Source organism: Amphiprion ocellaris, chromosome 15, assembly GCF_022539595.1.
Source record: "Amphiprion ocellaris isolate individual 3 ecotype Okinawa chromosome 15, ASM2253959v1, whole genome shotgun sequence".
NCBI lineage: Eukaryota > Metazoa > Chordata > Actinopteri > Pomacentridae > Amphiprion > Amphiprion ocellaris.
The window spans coordinates 18,631,141-18,656,875 of NC_072780.1; the positions used below are offsets into that span (position 1 = coordinate 18,631,141).

General features: G+C 37.8%; 1 long non-coding RNA gene across 1 annotated transcript in view; it reads right to left on the reverse strand.

Moving 5' to 3' along the window:
- LOC129350690 (uncharacterized) overlaps window positions 1–19,097 on the reverse strand; it is a 35,252-nt gene extending 16,155 nt beyond the window's left edge. Inside the window, exon 1 of the long non-coding RNA XR_008604174.1 lies at window positions 18,477–19,097. This is a non-coding gene — a long non-coding RNA (uncharacterized LOC129350690). The remainder of the gene's footprint in view (window positions 1–18,476) is intronic.
- Window positions 19,098–25,735: the final 6,638 nt, after the last annotated feature.

A 25,735-nucleotide genomic window follows, 5' to 3' on the forward strand; every position in this document is an offset into this window, starting at 1 on the left:
CAGCTTGAAAGACAGCGATTTTTGATAAAACTGGCCTTGTAGCGCATTGTCTAGCTTACAACGATGGGAAGAGGCATTGTTTATGTTATGACAACGTATATCTCATGAGTTATTGATGGCGGAAGTCCGAATCTGTGAATAGCTTGCCAACTTTACCTAACTCAAGTGTGGAGCCAAACGACAACAAGATTCTCAGAGGGCGGAGCCAGAGAGCAGTGATTGGTCAGACCATAGATAATATAGAAGACAGCGCGCTAGCGTATCTAGTCTATGTATATCTATGGTCGGCACGTCTGGTAGAATCTCTGGCTCGCTGTTGATCTTGTTTTTTCTGGAGTAAAACACGGTAAGAAGATAAATACTTCTAACCAGTAGCGTTGTTTTGTTGTACGTTAAGTCAGCGACTTGTGAAGAGTTGTGTTTTGTCGTGTTTGAGCAGTTGGTCCGGACGCGTTAGCTAGCTAAGCGGCTAAGTTAGCTAGCGGGCTAATTAACACAGGTGGCTAACTTACCGCTGAACACCTGTGTTAGTTGCTGCAGCAGCTGTCCTCATTATTAGAATGACCTTCTCAACCTGTATTTCTCTGCTGTGTATTTTAGCTTTTAAAAAAGTTATTTTACTTTAAGGTTAACTGAAACCCGTTGAGCTGCACTGAAGTTTAACATTCAGCTGGTTTGAATTAAACCGCTTAACTTAACATTGCGCAACATTACCTCTCTGAATCTCCATAATTTCATTAAATTCCTTCTCTCTTCCACTGCTCAAGTTCAATCCAGTATATAAAATGACATTAATAGTGAATAAACTAACAACCAGCCATTGTATTTATTTATTACTGCATGTATTTGTAGTAAAACATGAGTTGAAACATCCTACTTTTGGATCTAGAACTGCACAAGCCGTTCATTTTCAGTCACCTGATGAGTTAAACTCCCCTTTTTATGTGAGGTTGAAGCAGAAAGTCTGAGTTAACAAAGAAAGTTCTTTATAATTTGCGATACCTGTTATCTCTGACTGAGGCTTTAGTTTTTGTTGAGCTGATTTACACGTAGAAACTTTGTTCAGGAAAATTTCTCAGTAGCTCAGAGGACAGGCTGCTTTTTACACAACCTTGTAAGAGAATGTCTGTCAATGCTTTCAGCAGAATTTAGAAACACAACACTTCCTAAACAGATATTTTGAGGCTGTGAGGTTGAACGTTTGAGAGTATATCAGTGTGTTTGTTTGTGGTCTTTCTGTTTCTAGGTGGAAGCTGAATTAGTGAGGATGACTCCTGCTCCTGTCATCTCTAAGCTCCTCACACATCTTTACCTGCACATGAGGAAAATCACTCCTGTAGAATGCAGGTATGTTTGTCATTATTATAAAAAGATGTTGCCTGGTGACCTGTCAGAAACCCATTATACAGAGTCAGCCAAAATATGTTTACACACATCAGGAAAAGAAAAACTTCGCATAAATATTTCAAATACCAAATTTATTCAGACATCACGCGATTAAATAAAAGTTATCTTTGACCTCTACAATTACAAGAGGTGCTTAAAGTGGTAGGCCACTGACTTCCAGACATTTCTGTTGTGTTGTAGACGTCACTCTGGTCTGATGCTCCATTCATGAGGGTAGCGCCATCTGGTGGGAAAAACATCGTTACAACAGGACACAGAGTTATGGTGATTTGATCAAACTTAGAAAGAGGTATTTATATGTTTAGAAGTACTTATACAAATGAAAGATTTATAAAAGTTTCTTCTTTTCCCAGATGTGTGTACATTATTTTTCTGACTCTGACTCTGAACTTAATGAGAACAAAACTGTCATTTAATTGTTGCTCTGAAAGCTTCTTTACGTGAAAAACCAGGCTGGAGTTTCTCGCTATTGAAACAAACTGCTGTTGGGTCTGTGTTTTTAGGTTTAACCCCACAGTTTCTGAATGAAATGATAGTTTGTTTGTTTTATCCTGATCAAATGTGGACGTTATAATTGATGTAACATTTACTGATCATATAATCAGCATGACCAATATAACAGTAGATACATTCTGACCACCTGACTAATACTGTGTTGGTCCTTTATGCTGCAAAAACTCCTCTGACCCAGTGGTTCATCAGAACCTCTGGGGATGTCCTGTGGATCCTGTGGATCCTGTGGGTTGCAGGGTGGGTCCTACCTAGACCAGGCTGATCCTGGACCATCCCACAGATGCTCCATCAGATGTGGATGTGGGGAGTGTGGAACCCAGGTGAACAGCTTAGTTCTGTCGTGTTCCTCAGACCACTCCTGAGCAGTTTTAATCTGTCCTGCTGAGGGTGGCAGCTGGCATCAAGGACTGCTGTTGCCATGGAGACTAGGGGGTTGTTTGTCCTGCAGTGTTTAGGTGATGGTACATGTCAAATATCCACATGAACGTCAAGGTTTCCCAGCAGAACGTTGCATTAGAACAAGATGATGGATGTTGTTCTCTTCAGCTGTTAGTGGTCAGAATGTTGTGGCTGATTGGTGGATCTGTCTGCTTTTACTCTGACATCCAGAGTTATACAAAAGTGTAGTATGTGTGCAGTGCAGAAGAGATTTACTTTATTGTATGCATTTATTTTTTTTTTTTTTAAGGGAGAACACTTTTTTTTTATCCACCTGAATGAAGACCTAATCTTTCCCTTCAAAGGATAGTTAATTGTTACTACGGCTTCCATAGTGGTCCCATCAGAGAAAATCATATCCATATACAGATTTTTATTAATTCCAGGGCTGGTTCAGTAAAGATTATAATAATAATCACATCATATAATTCTTGGTTGCAGTTGGAATTTTGCAGCCTGAGAGATGGTTGAGAAGGTTTGCAGTTCTTGTTTTAGCAAAATATGTTATAATAGAAGATCTTTATTGCCATTGTACATGAAATTATCTACAAACCAGCAAAGTGTATCAGTCTGAGGTATCTAAAAATAAATAAGTAAAGAAAAATGCTTCTAAAGCCAATAAGAAACAGAATATTTTGAGGGAATATTCTAAAAAGGAAAGAAAAGCTCCAGTCTCACTCCTCTCAGGATAAACTGTCATTAAAACTGACTTTAAATTTAGCTTCGTGAGATAAAAACATTTACTGTCATTACTGATGTTGTCAAGTTTTAATAAAGTTCATGCTACTTTTATAAAATGATGAAAGTGAATAAATTGTATTTCTGTGATCTGTGTTTGATTTCTGTCTTTTCTCCTGTCATCCAGATGTTCAGAGGGAGATGATGCCACATCTGGTCCAGCTGATGGAAGGTCTTGAAGTTCTCTGACTGGCCTGGACTGAAGATGGTCGTCTCACTGGATTTAAGGTTCAGATGCTCAGTAACAAACTCCACCAATGAGCCAACAGGGAAGCTTTAGGTTTATTAAATGTTGCTATGAAGGTATCGCTGTTTTTCTTTGTGAATGCAATGTGCTCCAACTGAAACTTGAATTAGAACTTAGAAGTAAATCCTTCCATCTGAAAGGATTTAGTTGCATTAATAACCTCATAACATTCTAATTTTTATTCCAGTCTTGGTTGGAAATAGAATCTCTGTATTGATTCAGGTAAAAACTGAACTTCACAGCATGTTGGAGCAAAACAACCAGATGAAAACTGTGATGGTGTTGGATTGTCAGACCGTAATGTTGCAGCTCAAAGCAGCTTTTCTATCTCAGTTCATTCTGACATTCAGCTATGAATCAACACAGCAGATGGTGATCCATGCTGTGGAAGTCTCACATCTCCTGATTTAATGGAGCTGCTTTGCACTTTTTACACTGTTTATTCACCAACACTTTATTTAATAAAAGTCCCATCTAGTTTTTATGAGGAATGTGATGTTTTAATTTCTCTGTGAATAACTGCAGTCTAATGCAACAGCTGGAGTTGTAACATCTGTCCTGATATTGATCTTGATAGTATGATCTAGAATACTTATGGTCAGCAGTCATCCCTGAAGTTTGTACATTAAAATCTTTACATCGTGTTGTGAACTTGGTAAGAAGCAGAAACGTTAGGTTTGCCATGGATTAATGAGTGTTAAATTCTGTCAATGTTTCCATTTTGGAAATGCAGTCCAGTTCCAGAATGTGGAGGAGGAATTTAGTCCTCACAATCACAGACAACAATATATAATCTGGAAAGTGGGTTTTATTGTTGTTTGATCAGAACAATACAAATAAGTTTCATGTTAGAAATATTCAGTTAAGACTCCAGAATATCTGATTTATGTAAATTTACCTCAATTATATGAATGTTCAGGTTAATAAAAAGAAAGAAAACATTATATTAATAAGAAGAAAATTTAAAAAAAGATTGTGCAGTGATATTTTATTATGTAAGTTTAGCTGATTAAAAGGTTATGGACGCTGCACCACAATATTATTTATTATTTAGGATTTACATCGTTATTATAATATTTAGGGTCAGGACCTACAGTATTGAGATTAAGAAATAAATATTCTATAAAATGTAAATGCACTGAACTCATTTGGATATATTTAAGTGAGACTCTACAATATTATTTGACACAAATCTATCTAAATCAAAATTTTAATAATTTTCACACCAAACATTTACTGGACTGATTTAAATATTAAAATCACTCCTTTCTAATCCTCTGCTGTACGTTCAAACCTGAGGCCTTAAATAGAAACACACAAGTATCTGTTTGAAGGAACTTCTGCAGAGTCCTGGTTCCAGAACATGATGATAGAATTATAGACAAACTTTAACAAAAGCTGCCTGTGAGTTTACAGGTTTTTATGTTGGATTTCTTCAGTAATTTAATGAGTGTTATCAGCAAAAATCAAGTGTTCATTTGATGAACTTCATTTCCTAAAACATCCAGAATTGGAGCTCATATCTTTGGCAGCTGTAAAGTTTCTGCTCCTTCAAAGTTCACAACACAATGAATTAATTCCTAAAACACTCTCAATGCTGGAGAGCGTTTGTGATGCTGAAGCAGTGACCAGTTTTTCTGTTTCTTCTCTGGAGATGCACAATGAGGGACGTCTGCAGAGACTGAGAAAGAGTCTCACCACATCCTTACATGAGGAAAAAGACTTTATTGAAGACTACAATGAGAAAAACTATCAGACAGCAGACGGCATGCATTCAAGTTGAGCTCTGAACATTTGATCTGGAACAGGAATTCAATAACGGCAGCATGAGCTTCATTTCAGTCTGTAGCTGCTGAATTCATGGATGAATCATCTGGCACTAGAGAGGAAGACCATCAAACATCCACGTCAGCTGATGGAGGTCCAAGAGTCTCACCAACCAACCAACCTACAGAGTGAGGACCTCGAATCTGATTGGACGGTCTCCTATTCAGCCACATGTGTGAACAAATGCCTCTAAGTTGATTTGTTTTCTAAAATAAATCTAGTTTGAGTCCTAATCTATGCCTGTGTGTTTGCTTCTTTACACCGCTGTTAACAGTTTAGGCTGTTAGATTGTTCCAGATAAGACAAGTACAAGATTCTTCAGAGCCGTTCTACCACGAGCCTGACAGGAAGAACTCCAACAGCTACTGAATGTTCCTGTGGTCCCTCAAGGCTACAGGAGGAGCCCTACGAGGACGAGCCTGGTCCACCTGATGGAGGCCAGTCGCTGCGGTTCAAAGCCAACACCGACTACGTGGACTTCTACTGGACCACACGGAGGCCTTCAAACCGGACCAACAAGTTCACCGACTCCCCGACTCGTGGGTCTGAGGACGCCGCCGAGCCTCGGTCCAGCCGGCCTCCTGTCTGTGGGTGTTTGAGTGCTGAGAGGTTTGTGGATGCATGTGAACGTTCTGTGTTGAAACAGCAGCTTTGGACTCACTAACGCTGGGAAAAACCAAGAGCTCCTTTATTTGTGACTTCCACTAAAAAAACTGATGAAAATAAGTTTGCCAGGGTTCTGACTGATAACAGATTATTAAATAATGAAAATAATTGTTTAAATATTCCTTTAAACAATCCTTTTAGGTCTACATTTCCTTTACACTGACTTCTTGGTATATGTACAAGTATTTTGGGTGGAATATACCATTAAGCCTGATGTTCAAGGGTTCTTCTGGGAATATACCATTAAACCAACCTTTTAGGTAAATGTTCCAGGATGTTGGGTAGAATATACCATCAGATCAACCTTTTAGGTCTACATTGGAAGATTTTAGAGTAGAATATTACTCCAAACCATCCTTTAGGTCTACATTTAAGGTGGAATACTCCTTTACACCAAGATTTTTTGGTCTACATTGAAGGATTTTAGGTGGAATATTCCTTTGAACAAACTTTTTAAGTTTATGTTCAAGGATGTTGGGTGGAATATACCATCAGACCAACCTCCAAGGTCTACAGTAGTGAATTTTAGGTGGAATATACCATTAAACTCACCTTTTAGGTCTACATTGGAGGATTTTAGGTGGAATTTTCTTCCAAACCGTCTTTTAGTCTACATTTAAGGATGTTTAGGATGGAATACTCGGTTAAACCAACATTTTAGGTGCATGTCCAAGGATTTTTGGTGGAATGTTCCTTTAAGGTGGATGTTTGAGGACCTTGTAGGTGGAATACTTCCTGAAACCAACCTTTTAGGTCAACATTCAAAGATTTAAGGTGGAATATTCCTTTAAATCAACCTAAATTTCATGTTTTGATCATTATCAAGTGAGAAACCTCAATCCAGACTCCTCATAATGACGTTTGAGATTTATGCTGCTGTTATTTGTTTAGTCCAGACTAAATGACAGAAATCCACAACTGTAATTTTATTTCAGGACTCGGTTATTAAATGTCAAAACAATCCATGTGACTCTAAAAACTCAACAGCTTTACAAACTCTAAGATTAAACTCTCCACAAGGATCCAAAATAAGTTGGACTTTTACATGAGAGCTTTAATTATTCTTCATCTACTTCCTGAAAAGTTTGGTCAATAAAAAAAGACAAAAGCTAATATTTTCAGCTGAACTAAAGACAGACTTTGTGATTGTTCTGCTCACATGTTGTGTTGTTGTAAACTTACTCTTTCAAATAAATACCTGCCTAACCCCCTGGAAACCAGCGTTTGTCCTGTTTTTGTGTTGCTCCTCGGTGACCCTAGACAATCGGGTCCTAATGTTTTTTGAGCAACACACCATACTATGACGTTTTTACAATGATGGTTCTACTATGAAATCAGTTTGACATGTTCAGGCGTATTTGTGTGAAAACTCAGATTTCAGGGATCAGAAGGTGGTTTTCAACTTTTTGTTAACTTTCTGTCTCAACTTTAAACTAAATTTCCTTTACTAACCCAGCCCTCTGGACTTCCAGGAAGCTGTGTTCCTATTGGCTGTCCAGGTGGCTGCTTGGTGTTATCAGGAACACCTGAGCAGCTCAGTGTCTTCCTGCTTTATTTAGCTGCAGACAAACATTTCCTCTGCTTCTGTTCACCACTGAACCGGGTTTGACTCCGTTGCTTTAGTCTGTTCTTTAGGCGTTAGCTTGCAGCTTCCAGCAGTAAAATCATCTTTAATGTGTTTCTTGGTGTGTTTTAGGCTTTGTACTGGATAGTTGTCTTGGTAAATGTGGTTCTTTACCCACAGTTAGCACATGGTGCTAATGTGTGCAGTGATTAGTGGATTTGGTACAGCTGAGTTGTGTCTTTATCTTGGCTGTAGTGAGTCTTTAGAGGTTTTTGGTCAGACACATTCTGTATTCTTGTTCGTGAACCAACGTTGGTTGTCCAGAAGGTAAGAGTTCCTGTCCTGATTCTCTGTTCTCAGAGGTTCTCTGGTAGGCTGCAGGAGACTTTAGCGTTTGGGTTGTACTAGTTTGGTTTTTGTATGGTTTCATTTGGACGACTATCTTGAGGCCCCTCCATGTGGTTTAGTGAGGTTTTCTGGAACAGTTCTACAAAGCAACCTGCAGCAGAAGAGACTCTGAGCATTTTTAGGAAGTTCTGGAGACCAGACTTTAGAGCAGCAGAAACATTTGTCAGCAGTTTGAGCAGGAGAAGGTGAGCTTCAGAGTAGAAATGAGACAGAAACCTTCTTGACCCGTGTGGTGAGGTCCTGTACCAAGAGTTTGAGCAGGTTGTGAAGAGTCTGTAGTTCTTTGGTCTGAAAGCACAAGAAGAGTCAACTGATTAAAGGAGAAAACAGGAGATATAGTTGGTTCTTCTGTCAGTCTGCAGTTTCCAGTTTCCTTAGACTGAATATCAAGTTTATATTTTAAATGATTTGCCATGTGAGCCCAAGAAGACTTCAATAAACTCCCTCCATCCCCTGGACACGTTTTATTACGATGTTAAATCTTTTTTTTTATGTTTTTGAGTTTTAATCATAGTTTTGGCATAGTTTTTTCTCTTTGCTTGTTTAGTTTTGTCATCTGTGTGAAAGGTGCTAAACAAATAAAGCTGAATTGATAAACTGAATAACTGACTAACTCATGATTGTGACAACAGAAGCATTTTCATTGTGATTTAAGGGTTTGTTTCATTTCTAAGGTTGAGGTTAAAATCTTGACAGAAAGAAAAGATTAAAGAAATAAACTACATTTTTAAAAAGCAATGAATCAAAGGAAAAAACGTTTAATACAACAAAACTTTTAAAAAGAAAATTAAACATTAAATACAATTATATTAAACAAAATCTTTAATTAAATAATTAAACAGAAGATGCAAAACATGTAATTATGAAATTAAACAAAATGTTCTAAACAAAATGTTCTGAACAAAATATCAAACATTAAAGATGAAATATTTTAGATAATTAAACATCTAGAAAATAAAATTAAACAAGAAGAATATTAAACATTTTTTAAAAAATACAAAACATTAAATTAGATTATTAAACCTTTAAAATGACAAAACATTGAATTAGAAAATTAAATCTTAAAGACAATAAAACTTTAAATAGGAATTAAACAGAAAATACAATGAAGCATTTAAAAAGAAAAACATTAGAAGGTGGTAAAACATTTAAAAAGAAAAACCTTAAAGATTTAATCGAAAAATTAAACATTGGGAAAGAAAAGGAAATTTTTCAAACAAGCCGATAAAACATTTGAAAAAACAACAATTAAACCTTAACAAGACAAAATATTTGGAAATCAAATCAGACATTAGAAAAGAATAAAAGGTGAGGAAAGAGCAAAACTAAACATTTAAGAAGAATCAAACTAAAGACAAAACATTTGAAAAGACACCAGTTAGACTTTAGAAGATCAAATTAAACAGAAGAGACAAAACGATCAAAAAGAGCAAAAACAGATAAAGGTATTAAAGCATTTTCTAGTCTGAAACGAAAACAAGTTGTTCCTTCAAACATTTCCTCTTTCTATGTTCTTGGTTTGATTGTGGATAGATTTACTAAGAACTAATTTCAGAAAACTGCTTTCCAGATAAAGTCTACTAGTAGTTGAAGGGATTTATCAAACTAATGTCACCTTCTGATCGCCACAAACTTTACTGTTCAGTGAAGAGAATCAAAGTTTGTTGAGGATTTCTAAAAAACCCACAGGTGAAGGTCTGAGAAGAACTCGGATGGTCTAAATGTGAAATCAAGACTCATGGTCACAAGTTTTAAGGCTTCTGTTAACCATAAAGTTCAAACTAACAGAGAAGTACTGAGAAACTTTAAAACTTCAGTCCTCAGACTGTCTGAAGGTTCAAACTAACAGAGAACTACTCAAGAACTTTTAAGATTTCAGTCCTCAGACTGTGGAAAGGTTCAAACTAACAGAGAACTACTCAGGAACTTTGAAGATATCAGTCCTTGGACTGTCTGAAAGTTCAGTCTAACAGAGAACTACTGTGGGACTTAGAAAATTTCAGCCCTCAGGCTGTCTGAAGGTTCAAACTAACAGAGAAGTACTCAGGAACTTAGAAGATATCAGTCCTTGGACTGTCTGAAAGTTCAGTCTAACAGAGAACTACTGTGGGACTGAGAAAATATCAGCCCTCAGACTGTGTGAACGCTCAGGTCCTAAGGACTCGGGAGGTGTGGAGGCTTTGGAAAGTCTTGGAACTGAAGGTTCAACCCTCCAGCACAAAGGCTGAAGTCCAACCTCCTGAGAAAAACGGTGGAGTCGAGAATCAAGTTAAAAAAAGAACTCGAAAACGTCAAAAAATAGATGATAAATGCGCAAAAAAAAGAAGAATTAGTATCTGAGCGAATAGCTCAGGGGATAAGAAGACAGACTACCAACTGGAAGGTCGCAGGTTCGAGACCCACCACTGGCAATTTTCTTTCTTTGTCTTTGTCAGGATTTTGATAAAAATTTAAGAAGTGTCTGGTCTTGAACCAGCGACCTGCAGCTCCATAGGCAAATCCTTAACTCACTGAGCTACAGATCAGATGAAAAGAAATAAATTCGTCGTCCCTTTGGCATCGTAGTTCGTGAAGTGACCACATGGGCAGAGCCAAGGCGGAGTCTGGGTGGAGTCAGGGCGGAGAGTAGGCGGGGAGGTGGGTGGCGGCCTCCCCCCTCTACTCCCCCACCACCCACCACACCTTCCCCCGCCCGACGAGTTCTTCGAGTCTCCACGAGTTCTTCGAGTCTCCATGGGTTTTCCCGAGTTTCTGGAGTTTCCACGAGGTCGGAGGCAGAACAAGCTGTCATGAAGAGATGTTGAAGTCAGTCAGGATGGACTGACTTTTTACAGCGACTAGAAGGAAGACGACTAGAAGAGCAGGTCTTTAACCACCATCCATAAAATCCATGGAGTCGGCTCCAGAGAAATGAAAGGTCAACTTTTATCAACCTCCATCCAGATGTTCAACTTGATATCTTTACTGACATTTTTAGCACCACAAACCTTTAGTATCACACTTTATTATCCTTTATTAGGACTTTAATGGAATCCACCAGCAGATTTAGTTTTTGTTGACAAACTTTATTCTTGTCATTGTGGGACTGCAGTATTTAAAACTGTTCCTTCTATTTGACCTCATGTTTATTAGTTTTAGTGGAGAAAGTTATTTTAGTTGTTGATTAGTCTCTTAAAAACCAAGTAATAAATTGGATTAGTCAAGAGGTTTAAATTTCTTTGTCATACAAAAAATATAAAGTGTCTTGAGACAATTTGACCTGTATTTGGCGTTATATAAATAAAATTGAATTCAAATTGTATGTATCTTGTAATGTTGGAGTAATTCAGCCATATATGTTGGAAAACACATTTTCTTTGTCCATTAATCTGTTGATTGTTTTCTCCAGTAATTCATTTCTTGTTTTGGTTTATAAAATGTCAAACCCAAATATATTCAGTTTACTGTCATAAAAACCAAAAAGATTTACATTCATGATGCAGGAATCAGGCAGTTTTTCACTTTTTATCTTAGTTTAGTCAGAAAGATAGTTGATAATGTGTGAATTGTTGCAGCTTGTGAGCCGTAGAAGGTTTTAATCTTTGGGGCCGAGTGTCAAAAAACATTTAGAAACAAACATCAACAAAACACTCAACAAAGATTTAAACATCATTAAAGGGAAATCCAACTTTTGCATGACAATGTCTAATTAAAGGACATTAATTTCCAATGTAAATGTGTGATATTCATCCTCTGGAGCTTTCTCTTCACATCGTCTTCCACCTGGACTGGTTTGGTCGGGAGCATGTGCAACAAACATTTGAAAAACTGCACTTTAACATCAATGAATGACACTGAAGTTTAATCACTACATAAATGAGTCTGAATGTGCTGCTCTGTCATTAACTCCTAAGTTTAGGGAAAGTTCAAACAAAAGAGGACAGTTTAGATAAGACTTGAGAATGAGCTTATTTTGAACAAACATCTCAGACTTTCTGAGCTTCAGCACCTACAGCAAGATATTTTAACAACAAGCAACTCAAGAGATCCAGAAGTTGGAGAGAGTTAGCTTTAGCTGAGCCAAAGTACATGTGGGACGCTAACCTAGCAAACATTTCAGACTTTCCTCTGTGAATTCTGAGAAATAATTTACTATTTAATGACAGAGCTACACATCTTAACTCAGTGTCATTAAAACAGACTCTAATTCAGTGTCATCCATCCATATTAAAGTGCAGTTACCCAAAATGTTTGCTGCATGAGCTCCAACAAAACCTGTCCAGGTAGAGGGCCACTTTGACAAACAGGAAGTGGAAGATTCCAAGCAGATTTATAGAAGGGGGAACCGGACTGTACTAAGTGTGGTCGAGTATAGAGGGGTGTTTTGTGGGTTTTTAAGGCTGATATTGATTATTTGTGAGACATTTGGAGGATATTCATTTGGATATTCATTTGCAGTAAATGAAAGTATTTAAAATCTTGGAGTTAAACTTACAAGAACACAAACTTTATTAGAAAACTTTGTTGATACGTTTTTGTTTTGTTTACAGATGTTAAGTTAAAGGAGTTTTATTCGTGACGTATAACAATCAAATCACTCCAGAAGTCAAGAGCGACCACAGGTAGATAAAGATTCAGAGCCAAAGTAGCACCATTTTTAAATGTATTTATTACCGTAAATCAGTAAAAAAATAAAAAATACTTTAATCAGAAAATCAGTCCAGCCCACAATTACTACAATTCTACAATGTATGTTCTCTTTCCTTTGACTTATTTGTACAATATACGATGTATAGATGGCGTTTTTTCATACCAAAGGGCTATACTATGATATTTTCTCAGAGACATACGATGCTACTCTGTTTGTTCTGGCCCTGGGCCACTGCACACCTCTCTGTTGTTTTCTGGATTGTACTCACGCTGCATGCCTTCGTCCACACCGGCCTCCTGTTGACTTCGTCCCGGCCTGCCGTCCTCTGGAGCTGAAGCTGGATATGGAACAGACCAAAGTACAGTCCAATCACGATGTCAGCTGCCTCTCAAAAGGCTCCTTCATCTGGTGTGACTTCTTCTGAGGGGAAGCCTGAGCGGGCCCGGCAGATCTTTTGGAGATGTGTTCCAGTGGTTGGTGGATGTGTGGGGAGATAGAGAGGGACCTTTGAATTGTTCAGAAAGGAAAACAGGAAACCATTGGTAGTTTTAGTTTAGGCTGCTACTGCGGTGTGTTTTTGGGCTTGAAGAGGTGAACAGGAAGAGTTTTTTTTTCGTATTGATTATCTTTTACTTTGTTCCTGGTTAGAATGCCCATCAATGTCAACATGAAGTTCACTTTCAGTTCTGTTTATTTATTTTTATTTTACTAACACCCATTTGCTTTTAACCCCCTCACATGTTGTGTTGTTGTAAACTTCCTCTTTCAAATAAATACTCGTCTAATCCTCTGGAAACCAGCATTTGGACTGTTTTGGTGTTGCTCCTCATCTACTTCAGACAGCCAGGACAAAACAACGTTTTGTGGACCAAAGGCTATACTATGACATTTTTAGAGTGACATGCTATACTATGACGTTTTTTGGACCAAAGGCTATACTATGACGTTTTTAGAGCGACATGCTATACTATGACGTTTTTTGAGCGACATGCTATACTATGACGTTTTTAGAGCGACATGCTATACTATGACGTTTTTAGAGCGACATGCTATACTATGACGTTTTTAGAGCGACATGCTATACTATGACGTTTTTAGATCAACATGCTATAGCATGACATTTTTAGAGCAACACGCTATGCTGTGACATTGCAAGAGCGACATGCTATACGATGACGTTTTTTGGACGACATGCTATACTGTGACGTTTTTTGGGCGACATGCTATACAATGACGTTTTTAGAGCGACATGCTATACGATGACGTTTTTAGAGCGACATGCTATACTATGACGTTTTTTGGACCAAAGGCTAAACTATGAGGTTTTTAGAGTGACATGCTATACTATGTCGTTTTTAGAGCGCCATGCTATACTATGACGTTTTTTGAGCCACATGCTATGCTATGACATTTTTTGGGCGACATGCTATACTGTGACGTTTCAAAAGCGATATGCTAGACTATGACATTTTAAGAGCGACTTACTATACGATGACGTTTTAAGAGGGACTTACTATACTATGATGTTCTTTGGACGACATGCTATACTATGACGTTTTTTGGACCAAAGGCTATACTATGACGTTTTAACAGGGACATGCTAGAGTATGATGTTTTTAGAGCGACATGCTATGCTATGACGTTTTTTGGGTGACATGCTATACTGTGACGTTTTTTGAGCCACATGCTATACTATGACATTTGAAGAGCGACATGCTATAATATGACGTTTTTAGAGCAACATGCTATACTATGACGTTTTTAGAGCGACATGCTATACTATGACGTTTCTAGAGCGACATGCTATACTATGACGTTTCAAGAGCGACATGCTATACGATGACGTTTTTTGGACAACATGCTCTACTATGACGTTTTTTGGGCGACATGCTATACTATGACATTTTCAGAGCGACATGCTATACTATGACGTTTTTAGAGCGACATGCTATACTGTGACGTTTCAAGAGCGACATGCTATACTGTGACGTTTCAAGAGCGACATGCTATACTGTGACGTTTTTAGAGCAACATGCTATACTGTGACATTTTTTGGGCGACATGCTATACTATGATGTTTTTTGAACGACATGCTATACTATGACGTTTTTTGAGCCACATGCTATACAATGACAGTTTTAGAGCAACATGCTATACTATGACGTTTTCAGAGCGACATGCTATACTGTGACGTTTCAAGAGTGACATGCTATACTATGACGTTTTTTGGGCGACATGTTATACTATGACGTTTTTAGAGCGACATGCTATACTATGACGTTTTTAGAGCCACATGTTATACTATGACGTTTTTAGAGCCACATGCTATACTATGACGTTTTTAGAGCGACATGCTATACTATGACGTTTTTAGAGCGACATGCTATACTATGACGTTTTTAGAGCGACATGCTATATTATGATGTTTTTTGGACGACATGCCATACTATGATGTTTTTTGGACGACATGTTATGCTATGGGGCTGCATAGTGGCGTAGTGGTTAGCACTTTCGCCTTGCAGCAAGAAGGTCCCTGGTTCGCGTCCCGGCTTTCCTGGGATCTTTCTGCATGGAGTTTGCATGTTCTCCCTGTGCATGCGTGGGTTCTCTCCGGGTACTCCGGCTTCCTCCCACAGTCCAAAAATATGCTGAGGTTAATTGATTACTCTAAATTGCCCGTAGGTGTGAATGTGAGAGTGCTTGTTTGTCTATATATGTGGCCCTGCGACAGACTGGCGACCTGTCCAGGGTGTCCCCTGCCTTCACCCTAAGTCAGCTGGGATAGGCTCCAGCCCCCCCCGCGACCCTAGTGAGGATTAAGCGGTGTATAGATAATGGATGGATGGATGTTATGCTATGACGATTTTTTGGACGACATGCTATACTATGATGTTTTTAGAGCGACATGCTATACTATGACGTTTTTAGAGCGACATGCTATACTATGACGTTTTTTTGGACGACATGCTATACTATGACGTTTTTAGACCAAAGGCTATACTATGACGTTTTGTTGAATGACATGCTATGCTATGACGTTTTTAGAGCGACATGCTATACTATGACGTTTTTAGAGCGACATGCTATACTATGACGTTTTTAGAGCGACATGCTATACTATGATGTTTTTTGAATGACATGCTATACGATGACGTTTTTAGAGCGACATGTTATACTATGATGTTTTTTGGACCAAAGGCTATACTATGACGTTTTCTGAGTGACATGCTATACTATGATGTTTATAGAGCGACATGCTATACGATGACATTTTTTGGACCAAAGGCTATACTATGACGTTTTTAGAGCGACATGCTATACTATGACGTTTTTTGGACCAAAGGCTATACTATGACGTTTTTAGAGCAACATGCTATACTATGATGTTTTTTGGACCAAAGGCTATACTATGACGTTTTTAGAGCGACTTGCTATACTATGACATTTTTTGGACCAAAGGCTATACTATGACATTTTTAGAGCGACATGCTATACGATGACGTTTTTAGAGCGATATGCTATACTATGACGTTTTTTGAGTGACATGCTATACTATGATGTTTATAGAGTGTCATGCTATACTATGACATTTTTTGGTTTGGTAATAAATTAAAAATCTGAATTTTAAGGAATTTTTATTGGTAATAAAAGTCAATAACTTCACTCTTATACATTGTATTGTCACCAAAATCACTGGAGCCATCAATTGACTGCTACTGGTCATACTACGACACTTGGTTTGATATTAAGTACAAAATCTGAATTTTAAGGAATTTTTATTGGTAATAATATTCAATAACTTCACTTTTATACATTGTATTGTCACCAAAATCACTGGAGCCATCAATTGACTCCTACTGGTCATACTACAACTCTTGGTTTGATATAAAAACATTTTTTCATAATTTCAATACATTTTATTATTATTTTTATTAGTAATACAATTCGATAACTTCACTCTTATGTACTGTAGTGTCATCAAATTCACTGGAGCCATCAGTTGGCTCCTGATTGTCATACTACAACCCTTAGTTTGATATTTTAAAACAAAATCTGAATTTTAAGGAATTTTTGTCGTAAATAAAATCCAATCACTTTACTATTATACATTGCAGAAAAAATAAACTCCATCCAACCATCAAAGGGTCCTACTGATCATACCTTCAGGTTTTTTCTTCCACGTATTGTCCGTACAGTCCTTAACTTGGAAAATATTATTAGCTGTTTAACATTATGGTTTAAATGAATCAGTTAACGCTGCAGCCTTGTAAGAAGGTATCTTATTGTCTTTCTTCCCAATCGTCAGTACTTGAGGAGACAGTCTAAACAGTTTAGTTTGGTATATTGGTGTTATCTGATCCTCTCTTTGGTGAGGATTCCAAGTTCCATTACTATTCAGTATCATGTACAAACCTGATCAAAATCTTAAGACCAGTTGAAACACTCGCATCAAGCATGCCCAAACGAATTTTTGAAGTGATTAACAAGAACGGTAGAGCTACTCATTACTGAGTCCTACTGAGAAAATTTTTTGTTCTGGTTTGGAGAGTTTTTTGTAATTTTTTGAGCGATGGTCTTAAACTTTTGATCAGCTGATAAACAGCCTATTTCAGTTTACTTGTTGTTTTCAATAAATTACTTTTTCAAAGTGCTTTTTGTCTCACTCCCCCTTCTTGCTTTTGCATATTGTAGCTCTACTTAAAACCTCATTAAGATCCAAATGTGCAAAAGGTAAATTCTAGCTATTTTTCAACTGGTCTTAAGATTTTGATCAGGTCTGTATTTGGACAAACAGGTGCATTGTGGATCTAAAAATATAGCACCACATACATCAAGAGAAGAGCCATCAAAGCTAATTTACTGATAATCCTTAAACTTCACACACAAGCATGCACACTAAATAGTGTGCACAACTTCACATGGCAATAAACAACCCAAATAAAATAAAATTCAGTTACTTTTGGTTATTAATGTTCCACAATCTACCAAAAAAATGGATGAGCACTTTTATCTGTTACAACAAAAAATATTTGAGATATATAACATAAATTTCATTACTAATTTAAAAAAAATCCTTAAAATCATGAAAAATAGTTAAATATCAAACCAAGAGTTGTAGTATGATCAACAGGAGCCACCTGATAGTTAGACAGAGTTTAATCTTTCTGCAGTACATAAGAGGGAAATTATTGAATTTTATTACTAATAAAATAATAAGAAAATAAAAAAAAAATCCTTAAAATTCAGATTTTTAATTTATTACCAAACCAAGAGTTGTAGTATGACCAGCAGGAGCCAACTGATGGCTCCAGTGATTTTTGGTGACACTACAGTATATAAGAGTGAAGTTATGGAATTTTATGACTAAAAAAATAATAATAAAATAATAAAAATTCCTTAAAATTCTGATTTTTTTAAATTTAGTGTCACACCAAGAGCTGTAGTATGACCAGCAGGAGCCAACTGATGGCTCCAGTGATTTTTGGTGACACTACAGTATATAAGAGTGAAGTTATTGAGTTTCATTATTAATAAAACAATACTAAAACAATGAAAATTCCTTAAAATTCAGATTTTGTATTTAGTATCAAACCAAGAGTTGTAGTATGACCAGCAGGAGCCAACTGATGGCTCCAATAATGTTGGTGACACTACAGTATATAAGAGTTCAGTAATTGAATATTTGTCTCTCTTCGCTGTTGCAGTGGTTTTGCTATTTGCAGACGGTCCCTGTTCACTCGTTGCACAGCCAGCTGTTCATTGACATCAATGTTATTTCTGCAGCTTGAAAGACAGCGACTTTTGATATAACTGGCCTTGTAGCACATTGTCTAGCTTACAACGATGGGAAAGACGCATTGTTTATGATTTTACAGCGTATATCTCATGAGTTATTGATGCCGGAATCCGAATCTGTGAATATCTTGCCAACTCTACCTAACGTACATATTTTAATACCTAATAGCGATAAACTGCAGCCATTACAGGGTTGTTCACAGGACTAATATACGATAGCTAGCGAACTAGCATTAGCTTACCCTCATATCATAGTTCATATCCTCTTGTCTTCAACTTGATACTGCTGCTCGTCTCCCAAACTCTCCTGTGTGTCTCCTCAGTGTTTCCACTCGCCGCTCTCAGCTTTCTCCGACTCTTCTATTACTTTGAATCTGACAGAAAGCCACAGACCGAGCCGCAGGTGAACCATCGCCTCCATGTCTGTTGTTGTGTTGCGTTTGTGTCGCACACAAATGACGGTAAGGGACTTTCGGTCCGCCGTGCTATGACGACTCCACCCACGATGAGGTGGTACTCAATGTGATGGAAAAACAACTAAGCCGAGTCCAGTACAGTAGTGGCGAGCCGTGCCGCGCCGAGTAGGTGCTAAAGGAAATGCTAAAGGAAATTTTGTCTTGCACCGCGCTGTATCAACATTTGGGGTAGAGGACCGAGTCTTTAGCGGTTGCCAATAAAGTTTTGTTTAATCCAAACCAACGTAGAGGTGAATAGCGCCACCCAGTGTATCGGAATGTGTTCACAAGCTCTGCATCAATCCATTACCTGGAATCGATTTGCCTTGACATGATGTGCAGGGTAACCAATCAGGTGTTAGGATCCGCCCACCGACTTTGACGGGCGAGGTTGACAGATAAAATAAATTCATGATCCCCTGCAACACAAGGACCATAAAATAATTAATAAATTAGTGAAATAATAATATATGTTGTTTTTTTTAACCTAAAATGAATTTCTATTTTAATGAATTAATGACATATTTAATAACACATTTATGTATTTAATTCCAATTTTAATTAATTAATGACATGTTTAATTCCAATTTTAATTAATTAATGACATATTTAATTAATTATTTAATGATGTATTTATTTATTTAATTTTGGCACTTTTAGTCCTTCATGTATTTCAAGTTTTAAAAAAAAGTTTGTAGGATGTGTCATGTTGCTTTTCTCTCCACTTAGGAAAAGTAAATTTGCTTGTTTTGCAAATGGCTGCAAAAATTAGATTTAAATGTGTACTGAATAAATAGCTGTTATAAGTGGAAGCCTCTGTTTTGCTTAATAATTTTGGTTTCCTGTTTTTTTTTTTTTTGTTAGTTTGTTTGGTTTCTTTTGATGAATGTGACAGAGTTCCATACTGAGTTTAAGGGATGTTTGCCTACCACACCTAATATACTCTTTCTTTGTCATTTCATTGTAGGCGCTTCCTTGGTATCAACCCTGAGAGGGGAACAAAGGCCAACCAGGAGAAGGTGATGTCCAAGAGGTCAGGAAGCTGCTCCAGAAGAAGGGATCTATACTGTGAATCCCCATGTAGTCACTCTTATAAACAGACTGATGGACTCTGAGTGGGACTTCATGTAAACCCACAGCTCCTCTCCACACAGGACCTCACTTTCACAAAGGAAAAGCCCAGTCTGCAACCAGATGTTCATGCTGTCATTCTAAGGTAACAAGTCTCAGTATTGTGTTAGGTTCAGTAGAAAATATTTCAGTTCCAGGTTTGTTCCATAACTTGGTGTTTATTGAACATGATCATGAGTTATGAAAGACTGATTCTGAAGGCAGGGTACCTGAAATGTGATGTGCAATTTTTAAACAGATTGTTGACAACATGTTAAACATCATTAATTTTTTTTCTAGATTTTATTTTGCAAGACTTGAATTACTTGAAATTTGTTAGCTGCTGAATGTGTTCAATGCAGTATTAAATAATTTAAATGATATATAGATATCTTTCGTTACAGTTCAGGAAAAATGGAAACCAAACTCAGTGTACCTGAACTAGAACAAGCACAATGGGAACCTATTCACCATGAGGAAATGATTGTATGTTACTAAAATTTAATGGGTTAAATAAGTCAGTTTTTGAAATATGTTTGATACAGAAATGGTTTTAATAAAAGCTGAATGTTGAAAAGTCATCTCTTCTCTGAGCCATTTCTATGCTATGCTATTTCCCGGGGCTTTCATTTTGAGATGTGACAGTTTTAAATCATTAGTTTTCAGCAATGTTATCACTTCATATCATCACATTCTCTGATATCAATTTTACAGTAATAAACTGTTTATGAAGATTACAGTACAAACAGTAAAATAGCAGTATAATGGCATCAAAATACTGACAGTAATATACTGTAAGCATAAACTCTAAACATCATAATACTGTAATATTTTTACAGTAATAAACTGTTGTTGTAGGATACGGTAGGTTTACTGTAGAATAACAGTGCTCTGCTGGCAACTTTTGCTGCCAGCTCTTTACTGTGAATTTACAGGGAAATTTGTTAGAGTGCAGCTGACTCAGGGTCACCAGTCTGTCACGGTGCTACACATAGAGACAAACAAGCACCAAGCACACTCACATTCACAGACAATTTAGAATCACCAATTAACCTCAGCATATTTTTGGACTGTGGGAGGAAACCAGGGTACCTGGAGAAAACCCACGCATGTACAGGGAGAACATACAAAGTCCATGCAGAAAGATCCCGGGCCAGGATACAAACCAGGAATCTTCTAGCTGCAAGGCAACGGTGCTAACCACCGAACCACTGTGCAGCCTAAAATCACACAACTGTTTATAGGAAGACTACAGGGTTCACCTCATTGCATTCTTTTAAACCCGGAGGTTTATTTACAGTGCATATAAAAAGTATTCACTCACCTGGATGTTTTCCCCTTTTAATGCTTTTCAACAATGAATCATGGTCAATTTAATTTGTTTAGTTTTTGTTTTCACAAGAATTAACATAAAAGGAACTCAACTGATTTTGTCTTCGTGGTGTAATTATAGCCTGGAGGACTAATTCACTGGTGACAGTGACTGGACCTTCCAGATAGAGGTGTGTTTATATTACAATTGCTGAGACACACTGACTGCACTGGATAATCTCTGTTTCAGCAATTGTGGGACTTCTAGCACCAGGTGGCTGCTCCTGTGTTGAATTGGTTGAGTCATTTTAAAAGGGGTAAATACTTATACAGTCCCTTACTTTAGATGTTTTAATAATTAGCATCACTTTGTAGAAATCTGCTTTCACCTCAACATTAAGAGGTTTAAGCCAAATTATATTGAGCATGATCTAACGTTAAAAAGTAAGAAAAAGGGGGGAAATTTAAATTCATCTCTTGTCATAAAAACCTAGGTGAAATCCTACTGCCAGGAAAAACACATGTTGATGCAAATGTCGACTAAGTGTTGAAAAATTTTTAAAGTAAAAAAAAAAAAAAGTAAAGTCATTTTAGTTTGAGTCATTTCCATTTTCACCTCTGTTAACTTCTGGTTGACTGGGTTGATTAGCAGTCCTCTCTAGAAATCTTTTCACCGTACTGACCCTGTTTGTATGATTTGAGTACAGTCAGCTTAAACCCTCCTGTTAGGTTTTGCGCTCAAAGCAGAAACTATTTTCTAGTGTAAACACTACCTCCTATAAGCCTGACTGCATGGCGAGTTGATAAGCAGCAGTAATGCTCAAATGGCTTGAAGCTCTTTGTACTCGCTGGGAATGCAAGCACACAGGTCACAGCATGGAATTTACACAAGGCTTGTTCTTAATGAGAAAAAAAGCCTGTCGTAAATGCTCTGGCAAACGTAGTCATGAAACACAGATTGTGGTGTTAATCGTCTATTATCACTCAAAGGGCAGCTCCTACAAAAATCACCAAAGGCTCTCGCAGAGTGAAGGAAATCTGGAACAAACTGGTTATTGTTTCATGCAGTATTTAGCAAGTTGCAGCTTTAAAGTGCAAAATGAGAGGATTTATATTTCTAATGCACACTTCAAAAGCCCCTCACAGCATGCAGAACACGCTCACTCAACACTTTTTTAAATTAAACTTCAGATAAAGTGACTGTTAAGCAACATTACCTAAAGGCACCACGTAATTACCACTTTCACTTCCCCCCTCAGGACTCTGGCAACTTGTCCCATTCTCGGCCCCCTCGCTCTGTAAACACTTTGAAGGGGGAAAAAGGGATAACCTACAGCTGGATCCCCAGCTGTATGTCCCCTCCCATCGGGTTTCTATTGCAAGGTTGCAGTCCTCGATTTCCCCCAGAGCCTTCCGACCCTTAGTCCCTGACCCCAGTAGGGAGCTCAGAGCGGTGCTGGTAGGACTGGGGATTTAACAGCCGTGGACCTGGAAGGCAAAGAGGTGTTTCATGTAAAATGTCCCACATGGCCATTATAACATCTCCCCCCTGGCGAGTGCTGGGAACTCATGCAAGCTGTCAGCCTGGCAGGGGAGGCTTCAAAAAAGTGCATACTGACAAAATCCTCTCCTCCACAATAGCTACCAATGTTTGCTCAAACTGGAAGCTATAGCAGAGGGTTTATACAAACAGCAGAGTGGGAGGATTGAGATATTACAAAGAGGCCTACTGTACTGTATTTAGTCGTACCCAATGCTATGCAGCTCCAGCACGTGCCGTATATAGACATGAGTGCACTTCCACCATGCAAAAGCTTCAATAACAAACCATACAGCTAAATGAGCGCCTGGTACTTTCCCCCCAAGATCTATGACATTTTCCGCAATTAAAGCCCCTTAGTCTCTGTAACGTAATAACATTACAGCTTAAAGGTCTGCACTTGATTGCACAGAGAATTTTCCCAAACATATTAATGTCAGCTGCCTATTCTCCCTTTCCAAAGTTCTCTGAATTCATTTGGTTTTACAGAGAAACTATTTACCTACTAAGTGCATTTTTAAAAATACTTCCTGAGGTATTTCTTCAGATCAGTAACAGAGCTCACCAGACATCCATACCTTGAATCACTTTCATCAGTCTGTATTCTCAAATGTGCCCAAAAGTCCAAAGGGAAGCCGCTGAGGGAAGCTATAAGAGGCACTTCACAACTTTCTCCAGTCACTTCAGGTGATGAATACCCTCACTGTGATAATTCTTTCAGTGCTCTCAGACATGTGCTATCCGTAGCCTTCTGTCAGCACCTGCCTGCCCTTCTTTTTGACCAAACCCAGTCTGCCATGATGCCATACGAAAACATCTTCTTCTCTCTGACGTCTACTGTTATTTCACATGGAACCTAAATGTGCCAGGAAGAGACTGCGGCAGCGTTACAAAGACCTCATTGTTTAAACAGTCTAATTGTCTTTTCAAGTACTGCCACGGTGAATCTCAGAGACGGATGGCTCACCTGTTCTTTCCATTCAGGCTCTCTTCTTGGATGTTCTCCGATAGACCACATCCACAACAGCTCCTTTCAGTGGGAAGACGACATGGAAACAGAAAATACAGAAGAGTCAGTCTTCCATAGTGCTCCGTTTAAAACCTTTGGATAATGTGGTGCAACTTCCAGTTCTAGCATTCATCTGCTAGACAGAAGTGTATGATTCTTGATAGGTAGATCAAAAGCTACTGAGGGTTCAGTTCTAATAAATAAGGTTAAGCTAGAAAATATTGCCATTAATACTAAGTACATAGACATTTTATGTGGAGCTGTCATTTTTGAGTAAGGCCTTTAATGCAAAATCACTTAATATCCCAATGTAGAGAGCTTGATACACCAAACCAGGTCATCTTCAAGAATATTAAAGTCAGCTGATGACCACATCATGGCAGGACTGGAGATTTCATTTTGAATTTCAATATATGCAGGGAAAAAAATGCTCTCCTTATTTCAAAAAATCTTCAAAAGCCACTCTGACTGTGACACCAGATTTGTCAGTTAGCCTGACATTTTTAAAATAGACTTCAGTATTTCCACAACTATGTAATGATACCAACAACTTCACATAGACGTTCACGGTTCCCAGACAATGTATCACTATGGCTTAGGTGGTGGCCCTCTTATTTTTCCTCCTAGTGCCAGTATTAGATGTGGTCCAGAATGATACATCTGGACTAAACTGACAAACAGTCTGACTCAGAGAATGAAGACTGTGGTTATAAGCCTGCTACTGGTTGTCCTCAAAATCTTAGTCACCACAGGAAACAACAATGGCCACCACAATGATCATGCAATCAGAGAGGCCTGTTTGGTTTATTAGGTGAATGGTTGCAAAGATCTACAAAGAATGTGTTTACAAAATCTGCTAGAAACCTTGGTGTCATTATTGACTCAGACCTGAATTTTAACAGCCACTTGAAAGCTGTTACTAAATCTGCCTATTACCGCCTGAAGAATATTGCTAGAATAAAGGGTTTCCTGTCTAGAGAAGACACAGAGAAACTTGTTCATGTATTTATTTTCAGTAGATTAGATGATTGTAATGGTGTCCTTACAGGTCTTAAGAAGAAATTGATCAAGCAGCTGCAGCTGATCCAGAACACTGCTGCCAGAGTTCTAACTAACACCAGGAAACTGGACCATATTACTGAAATCACTGCACTGGCTTCCTGTTAGTCAAAGGATAGAGTTCAAAATCTTACTCCTGGTCTACAAAGCAGTGAATGGTCTTGGACCAAAATGCATCCTGAACTTATTAGCTCCATATGAAGCATCCAGAGCCCTCAGGTCATCAGGGGTAGGTTTGCTGTGTGTTCCCAGAACCAGAACTAAGACTAGTGAAGCAGCATTCAGCAATTATGTTCCTCACCTGTGGAACAAACTTCCTGAACACCTGAGGTCTCATTTAAATCAGGCCTGAAGACCATATTGTTTATTGCAGCCTTCTCGTAGATGCTCAATCTATTTTTTTTAATCATTTATTTCTGTGATTTTAATGCATGATCTTAATGTCTGCTTTTAAATCATCTTCATAATTATTTTTATGAATGTATTTCTTTGCCATTGTAAAGCACCCTGAATTGCATTGTGTATGAATTGTGCTATACAAATACATTTACCTTGCCTTGTCTTACTATCTACCAGGGATATTCTTGCACATTTATCCACCAGAGATAAAAAGGGTCATTTAGAAAGCTTGTTACACCAAACATGTCTTCCCCCATCCCAACTATTTCAGTTTGAGACCTGAAACTGATTGAAATATTGGCCTGGTCCAACTCAGGTATTGGGACAGGTGGACTTATAAGGACCTGTACAATAATGGTATATTACAGTGTAGATTATTCCATGTGCTAATTTGTATATTTTCTACATCATCTTGCAAATAATGAAATATCACTAATAAAGGATTTACACACTGGAATAAAGAAAACTCTTGCAAACTCTCAAAAACAAAGGAACAGGAGTTACCCAGGCATGGTATACAGATCAGTGATTGCTAACATCCCCACAACAGGTATTCAAGTTCCTCAGAGGAAGAATTATAAAACATTCATCTGCAAGTCATCTGCCTTTTTAGCACCA